This window comes from Helianthus annuus, chromosome 5 (assembly GCF_002127325.2).
Source record: "Helianthus annuus cultivar XRQ/B chromosome 5, HanXRQr2.0-SUNRISE, whole genome shotgun sequence".
Classification (NCBI taxonomy): domain Eukaryota; kingdom Viridiplantae; phylum Streptophyta; class Magnoliopsida; order Asterales; family Asteraceae; genus Helianthus; species Helianthus annuus.
In genome coordinates, this window is record NC_035437.2 from 113,405,569 (window position 1) to 113,413,584 (window position 8,016).

At 34.1% G+C, this 8,016-nt stretch overlaps 2 long non-coding RNA genes across 2 annotated transcripts; both read right to left on the reverse strand.

Moving 5' to 3' along the window:
* Positions 1-4,989: 4,989 nt before the first annotated feature.
* Positions 4,990-5,429, reverse strand: LOC110939050. The gene is made up of 2 exons (XR_002591923.2): positions 5,134-5,429; positions 4,990-5,055 (listed from the first exon to the last, which is right to left on the reverse strand). It is a non-coding gene; the product is annotated as an uncharacterized LOC110939050 (long non-coding RNA).
* A 592-nt stretch (positions 5,430-6,021) lies between these two features.
* LOC110939049 lies at positions 6,022-6,582 on the reverse strand. The gene is made up of 3 exons (XR_002591922.2): positions 6,490-6,582; positions 6,200-6,285; positions 6,022-6,066 (listed from the first exon to the last, which is right to left on the reverse strand). It is a non-coding gene; the product is annotated as an uncharacterized LOC110939049 (long non-coding RNA).
* Between the last annotated feature and the right edge of the window lie 1,434 nt (positions 6,583-8,016).

The following is an 8,016-nucleotide window of genomic DNA, read 5'->3' on the forward strand; positions in this document are numbered from 1 at the left end:
ATGTGTGAAAATTTAAGTGGATCTGTATACTGACAATCTAGGTGAATTGTTTAGAACTTAAAATGAAATAAAGCTTAACGGTGTTGGTGATATGTCATATGATCCTCTTACACAAACTCACAAAAAAGATTGTTTGTAAATATTTCTTTACTGCATTTCTTTATTTAAAAAAAATCCAAAAAGATTTTCGATAACTGGTGTTGAAGAGCTGAATTTCAAAATTCCAAGTGCTAAACATGACGACAGTTAATTTGGGAGAGTATGTTTAAAAGCATATCTTTCAAGTGGTCATCAGAAAGTTTTGAAAATGATTTTGCACGTGGTAACAACTATATTCCTACAAGTAGTTCATCAGATACTATAAATGTTAGATCATTTTGTGATTGTTTACAAGTGGTGTCTGAGTGAGTTAAAGTTTATTTTTAGAAAACTTATGGTTAAGGTAGAGATTGTGCAGGTGTAAATCTGAGCCAGGTGACAATCCTCAACCAGATGAGGGACAGATCACGATCTTGAAATGAATTCTGAAAAGCTAGGTTAATCGATCATGAGAAGCTTATGATTTAAAAAAGCCAGGTTTCCGATTCCTAGAGACTCTATGGACAAAGATTCAACACTTGAGGGGGAGTGTATGTTGGTGCTGATGAAGAAAAGAGATCAACATCCTAGGGGAAAGCATTTGCTCGAGGAAAAGAGTTTGTTGGTGATGACAAGAAGATAGAGATTGAGGATGCTTACAGCGTCAGATATTTCAAAGAGAAGCCCAAAGGCTGATAAAGACAGAAGATGCGAAGACTCGACACTGAAGACTCCGTCAACATCCGAGGGGGAGTTTGTTGGTGCATCCGTCTGTCGTCTTCGTCTTGTATCGAGTCTTGTACCGTAATTAGATTAGGGCACGAAAAACAAGATAGTGGGTTTCAGCTGATTCCGCTTGAAATGGCATTAGGCCATGTTCAAGCGAAATTACTTTGTCCTGATTCCGCTTGTTGATTCTGCTTGTAATTAATGTCTGATTCCGCTTGAACTGAAGATACTCATGTTCAAGCGGAACCCCATCGCCTATATATAGGCTGCTGGAGCGGAATCTTAGGTGTGATTGTTCCGGTTTGCAACGAAGTGCTGCCGAAGTGTCATCAGATTGTAAACGTCATTCTATCAATCAAACAGACAGTTTAAAGTGTAATACTTGCTGAATTGAACTTAGTTTGTTTGTTTCCGCCGCTCAAACTAAGATAAACTCTTCTGATCGACTCGTTCGGGTCCGAAAACGATCCTACAAGAATTATAAGTTTCCAAAAATAGAAATACAAACAGACATTTTAACAAAGGAAAGTACTAAAAAGCGAAGCGTAACGATATATATATATATATATATATATATATATATATATATATATATATATATATATATATATATATATATATATATATACTAGTCGTTTACCCGCGCGATGCGGCGGGAAACTTATCGTAAATCCGTAGAAAAAGGATGCAAGTTCTATAAAAATCGATGTTAAAGTAACCTTTTGCAATGAAGTAGAAAATATAATAATTGGTAGTCCCGCATTGTTGCTCAAATGTTAACAAACTACGGGAGTGTTCCAGCTTGTAAAGGCTTTGAGTTTGGTCTTCAAAGATCACTGGTTCAAGTCTACCTTCTACCATGAACCCATATAACAAACTACGTGAGTGTTCCAGCTGGTAAAGGCTTTGAGTTTGGTCTTCAAAGATCACTCGGTCAAGTCTACCTTCTGTCGTTGTTTAGTATCTTTTTGTTAAACATGACATGCAATAAAAGTCCAACTCCATTGAGAATTAAAGTTCAACTGTCTTCTGATATTAATTTCCTCAGAATATTAGTACACATTAATATGAAGTAGATAAAAAAAATTTTGGTTGCGTTTTAAACTGGCTGTGTTTCTTTGATTGAAATTCGAAAATAATTATTAATTGAATCTAGTTCATCGGTTTCATGATGATCAGTTGGTTATCATATAGTAAATAAAGATTACATATTAATAATATATTTAGATATAGTCTAATATACATTAATTTATTGTATTAACATTAATATTAATTAATAATATTTAATTATAATATTATTAATAAAAAAGATTAAAGGAGAATTTAACATTTGACATTAATTGAAGTTCTTTATTATAAGTTAGATAACATTGTTCCCTCATTAATAAAAAGTGTAGAGTTGGCCCAATATTTGTAGGACTTCTTTTGGCCCAACTAAAATCGGCCTCTCTAGAAGACGTTAGTATAACTAATAAGCATTTGGTACAATTTTGATATATTATTCCACAACTAAAAAGAATATTAGCGTTTGTAACCATCAAATGCAAAGGATAAATGTGACCCTTGTTTTGTAAATAAAAAGACTATAGGTGACATTTTCTACTATTTACTTGTGAATGGGAAAATGGATCATTTTTTGCCGTATTTTATGTGTAACAGATTAACCGGTTAATATAAATAATAAAATCAATAAATCAAAAGGAAACAATGTCAAATAGGCCAAAAGTGTCAAACAGGTCGAAAATTTCATCTAATGTCTTTTTAATACATAAAACTTATAAATCATTTGTAATCATATTCAACACACTAACTTTACATGTAAATACTAATTTTTTAAGACAAATAGTATATATTGATTAAAATGTTGCATATGTTTGACAAGTTACCAAAGTGTGTGTTCTTTTGCCAACTTTTTTTGAAAGACCAAAAAATATATAACTCAAAAGGTAATATATCGAATGTGTTAAATTTGTCAAAGGTTACCATGAGTGTATTTTTAATACACAAACACAAAACCTCATAAACCTCACTCTTTTTAATCCAAATCAAAAGTGGACATAAATGAAAAACATATATCATTGTGGTTGGTGGCCAAGGCAATGCCTCTAGGAGAACCTAACTTGTGGAGGTCATAAGTTCAGGTCTCACAAGAAGTAAAAAATGAAATTTTCCGTTAAAGAAATGAAAAAAAAAAAGTATAAAGGATGGTATGATTGTTTGGTTGGACCAGTTTGTTAGGGAAATATGCACATATAATGATAACAGGAGGGTAAAAATCAGTTATCTCAAGAAAAAAGCATATCTGGACCATCAATTTTTAATTATCTGGTTATTTCGGTTAGGTTTTAAAGTTACTGCAGTTATGGTTTATTTTTTTTATCAGCCTGGACTCTTTAATTGCTTCATTTTTTGTTCTTAATAATTTAATTGGTAATCTGTCACATAACTCATCTAGTTTCTGTTATTTTTTCCTAAAGATCTTTTTCTGTATCCATTTAGTTATTCATAGGACAAAAGTGACTTGTAAACTTATATGGTTCAGTTATATCTATATCTATGAACATTATGTTAGTTCACCATATAGAACTAATGATGCCTGCGTGATAACTCTCAATACCCTCCAAATTTCATGTTGTGCCGCACCCCACGATTCTTTAGTGTTAAGAGTTTATTTGCATTTTCAACAACATCATCTATCCCTGGGAACCATTTTGACTCGTAATCGTTGTGCTTTGATGGTGCGTAAATCTGGCATAGACAGTAGACACAATCATTGTTAGATAATGTGTTTCAACTTTATGTCTTTTTTTTTTCATTATACGTTATACTTCTGCTCACTATAAAAGCCAAACATCAACTTTATGTCTTTTTTTTTTTTTTTTTCATTTTTATTCATCGGTAAGCTGCTTGAGAGGGCATGAAAGTAATTCTGGAACACTTACCTCGGGATATTGGCAGTTTTTACCCAGGAATCGTAAACCGTTTGTGATGAGTTGTCTGGATCTTGAACCTTCAAAATGACAAGATGAAATGAATATGGATTTTTTTAAATTTTTTACGTCTAGCGGTGGAAAATGGTGGGTTGGGTAACAGGCCATACTTGGTATGAGTCAAAACCGTCAGGTCAGCTTACGTTGACCCGAATTCACATGTTAAAGACGATATAAACTATGCAGAACTATAGGATGCTATATGCATTAAAAGTACACCTTGGGCGACTATGAACCGTTCAATCCATTCAACCCGTTTCCTTTTAAACTAAATTTCTTTTATGTCTGTTAAAGATAAAACATAGCCGAAATCGACTTTTGACCCGTTCAACGTGCTTTCTTTTTTACTAACTTTTTGGTTTGGCCATTTATACGTAAGTAGGCTGAAACTGCCACATGTATTTACCTGTTTTGTAACTCATGTGATTAACTGATCAAGCTGTGGTACGCAACAACTTTCGATGCTAACTTTTCTCTGTTTTCTTCAACCCATTCCGTCGATCCAATCTTAAAATAAAAAACAATTATTATAAATATTAAAAAAAATTAACTAAGATTTGTGTTAAGAGAGATAGAGACCAATCCATATTCTTCTGCATCCCAATTTTGCAAAAGATAATCGTTCTTCACGGCTTCCAACCTTCTTTCCGCAGCTTCTCAAATCTTTCAGCAACCTGCATTTTATGTAATGATCAGAAAAAATTATATAAAGGTGTGCCCGGTGCGGCACATGCTAAAAACTTCCCTGAACGCTTTACTACCATTCCACTCCGACATGAATTTGTTGACTTGAGTTCAATAAGCGAATATAAGCGTTTAATGTGCTTCCCAATTTTAATAAAATTTAGAAACCAGACAACTGGAGTGTTTAACAAACCTCTGAGGTTGAAAGCTCTATAAGGGCATTAACGTCCTTACTTGCAGCCAGCCTTCTTGCATCGTTCAAGAGGGAGCGGTTTTGGTAGAAGCAAGTATTCTGGAAAGACAGAAAATGAAACAAATGATGACATCCTTTTTAAATTCTAAAACACAAAATCTAGCCTTAAATGAAATACTAACATACCCCTTCTTCGCATTTATTCCTCAGCTCGTGAATTTTGTAATAGACCTTATCCTTTTTCTCGATCACTACACACAATTCCTCCTCTAAAGAAGCAATCACATTGTTTATGGCCTCCTTTTCAGTCTCGAGTGTCTTAAGTTTGGCCTTGATAGCTTGTTGATCCTTGCGGACCCCGTCAAGATCAACGCCAATAGACTACAAACAACATGGAATCATAATAAGCATTAATAAATAAGCTTTTACACTGGTATATAGAAGAAGAGGCGTTCTTACTTTGACCTGGTCTTGAATGGCATCTTTTCACCAACAAATTTTTGAACTTCAGCCCTCATAGCAGCGTTTGCGATAACCTTATCCCTCGTCCCTTCAAGTTGTTTTATTTCTCTGATGATTTGTTTCTCCTCGTTTAGAGTAATACTTTCATGTTGAATATGGTATTGCATGCTCTTAATCTGCATCAAGATTCAAGAGTAAAAATTAATTAATAACTATCTGATCCCTTTTAAAAGACGATTTAGGACCTTAATCATCGAAAAATGAAAATACAATTTGAGCGACTCTTGAGCCATTTGACTGACTTCCGTTTTAGATACACTTTTTTATGTTACCCAATTGACCCGTTGAAGATAAAACATAACCAGAATCTACCCTTTCGAAAACGAACCGGTTAAAATTGCCATTTCAATAAACGGAAACAAAAAAGGAGTTCCATACCAAGGACCACCAATGCCGATCTCATAAAATAGATCATTCCTTCCACATGCAACCCCACAGAGACCCAATGCATAGGAGCCGCCCATCCTGATTCATCTTACCTGATTACATAAGAAACATGAGCCATGTTTTAATAATCGAAACCTTTGAATAAAGTAACAAAAAGTTAGATGTGTCAAAATGAGTTTGTTGAGTTACTTGTCAAAAAGGTTAATTTTTTTTGTACGGATGGGGTTGACCTGAAACACCTTTGTCAAAGAACATAAAAATTTTATTATTATCGCCATATTTGGCTAAAACTTCCTTTTCAAATCAGTAAACTGAGGTATGGTATTTAGATTCGTGATTCCCGCGAAGGAGGAAATTATTTATAATAAGATACTTTAAGGGATCAATGGTTTTAATAAGATAGTTTAAGGGATCAACGGTTTAAACTTACTTCTTTTCTTTTAACAAACACATGCTGCTCTTGCTCTGCCCTAATAAGTTACCCTGCACCATTTAAACCGTTTTGATGCATTAAAGACCTCTTGAGGTCACTTTTGACTCATTCGACCCGCTCAGTTATTCTAATAAATCAATTAAAAAGTTGACCACGTCAACAAAACCAAACAGTAACTAATACCTGCAGCTGTAGAAATCAACTATCTCCAGCAAACAGCCAACATGATGCTCACAAAAGAATGAAGACCCCACGGTCTTCATCTTCAACTATATTCACATTTCCAGAAAACAAAAACCGTAATCAATACAAAAATATATACTCTCTCCGTAGATCCATTCACAAAACATTAAAAAAACACATAACCAGCACAGATCTGAAAGTATTATAACAGATCTGACAAAGATGTTTATAAAAAACTTAAAAGATATAAATTTAACAAACAAAACAATAGATAGGGGTAAAAACGGTACCACTAAGGCTAAATTTGAAGGTTCTTGAACCAAGCCGCAGTGTTCTCTCTTTCACCTGTTCATCGGTCTTCGTCTTCAACTATATTCACATTTCCAGAAAACAAAAACCCTAATCAATACAAAAATATATACTCTCTCTGTTGATCCATTCACAGAACATTAAAAAAATCACAAAACCAACACAGATCTAAAAGTATTATAACAGATCTGACAAAGATTTAAAAAAAAACTTACAAGATAGGGTAAAAAACGGTAGATTACTTCTGATCGCCAGAGAGAGAGAGGAGAGGCGCAGATGGAGAGAAACCCTAGATTACTTCTGTCCGTGTGGTTTTGTTTGAGTGAAGTAAGGGTATTATCGCCAAAGAGAGAAGAATGGGGGCGGATGTGAATGAAATGAATATTAGGGTTTAGATTGAGTGAAAGAAAGTATATATTGGATCCATTTAGGTGAAACGGGTCAAAGAGATCCATTTAAGCTGCTCCGCGTGTTAAGGATTTTTCAACACCTTCATGCTTTAAAGGTTGTACAATGGGCTTCAAATGGTTGTAAAGTGGCAAATGACCATTTCTGTCCTTCCTATATGCTTTATAAAGTAGTATAGATATAGAGTTGGAGTTGGGTAGAAAGTGAGTTTTTCCTAGAAAGTCTAGGAAGCAATCAAAATGTGACATGTGGCATTGAAGATTTTTAACTAGAAGGGCAATTGTGTACTTTCACATTCTATTTTTATTTTTGAAAGTTATCTTCATTAACTAACTATCCATGTCCATATTTTGTAACCGTTTTTCTCCAGGATTTTCTGAATAATTTGTTTTCAAAATCTAAACCAATCGCATATTCCATTGTTCAGAAGATTACTGGAAATTATCAGCATGTTCTTGGTGCTGTGTTTTAACAGCATGTTCTTGGTGCCCTGCATGATAAACATTTTCATCAGATTGTGTTTTATTTTGATGTACCACCCCATATTTCATGTTATTTTCTCTCTCTCTCTCTCTCTCTCTCTCTCTCTCTCTTCCTTCTATCCTTCATGAAGAAACACATCAAGAAAACACATCGTATTAATCTGCTTGCTGTTAAAACACAGCGTCAAGAAATCCTCCAGCATTACCAGCATGGAAGGTATAACACAACGTATGAATCTGTTTGCTGTTAAAACCCATTTGTATGAATTTGAATGCTAAAACACAACTATATGAATCTGCTGTGACACCTATGTCACTTCAAGCATCAAACAAATACCAAACCAATGAAATACTTTATTTCATACTTGGGATTTGTAAAAATATGTATATCGTTTGCACATATCAACTCTTATTCGATTTCAAGCTTTAAATCGCTTTCTGGAGGGTTATACGCGCTCTGATGCGTAAATATAACCAGTTTAATGCAACAAACACTCCGGAATAGTGAAACAGGCTTAACATACCTTAAATAACCTCCATATAACTTAGAAATAAGTTTTGGATGGTTTGGTGTGTTGAAATCAAGTTTGTTCGATCGCAGGAACTAATTGTGTCAAA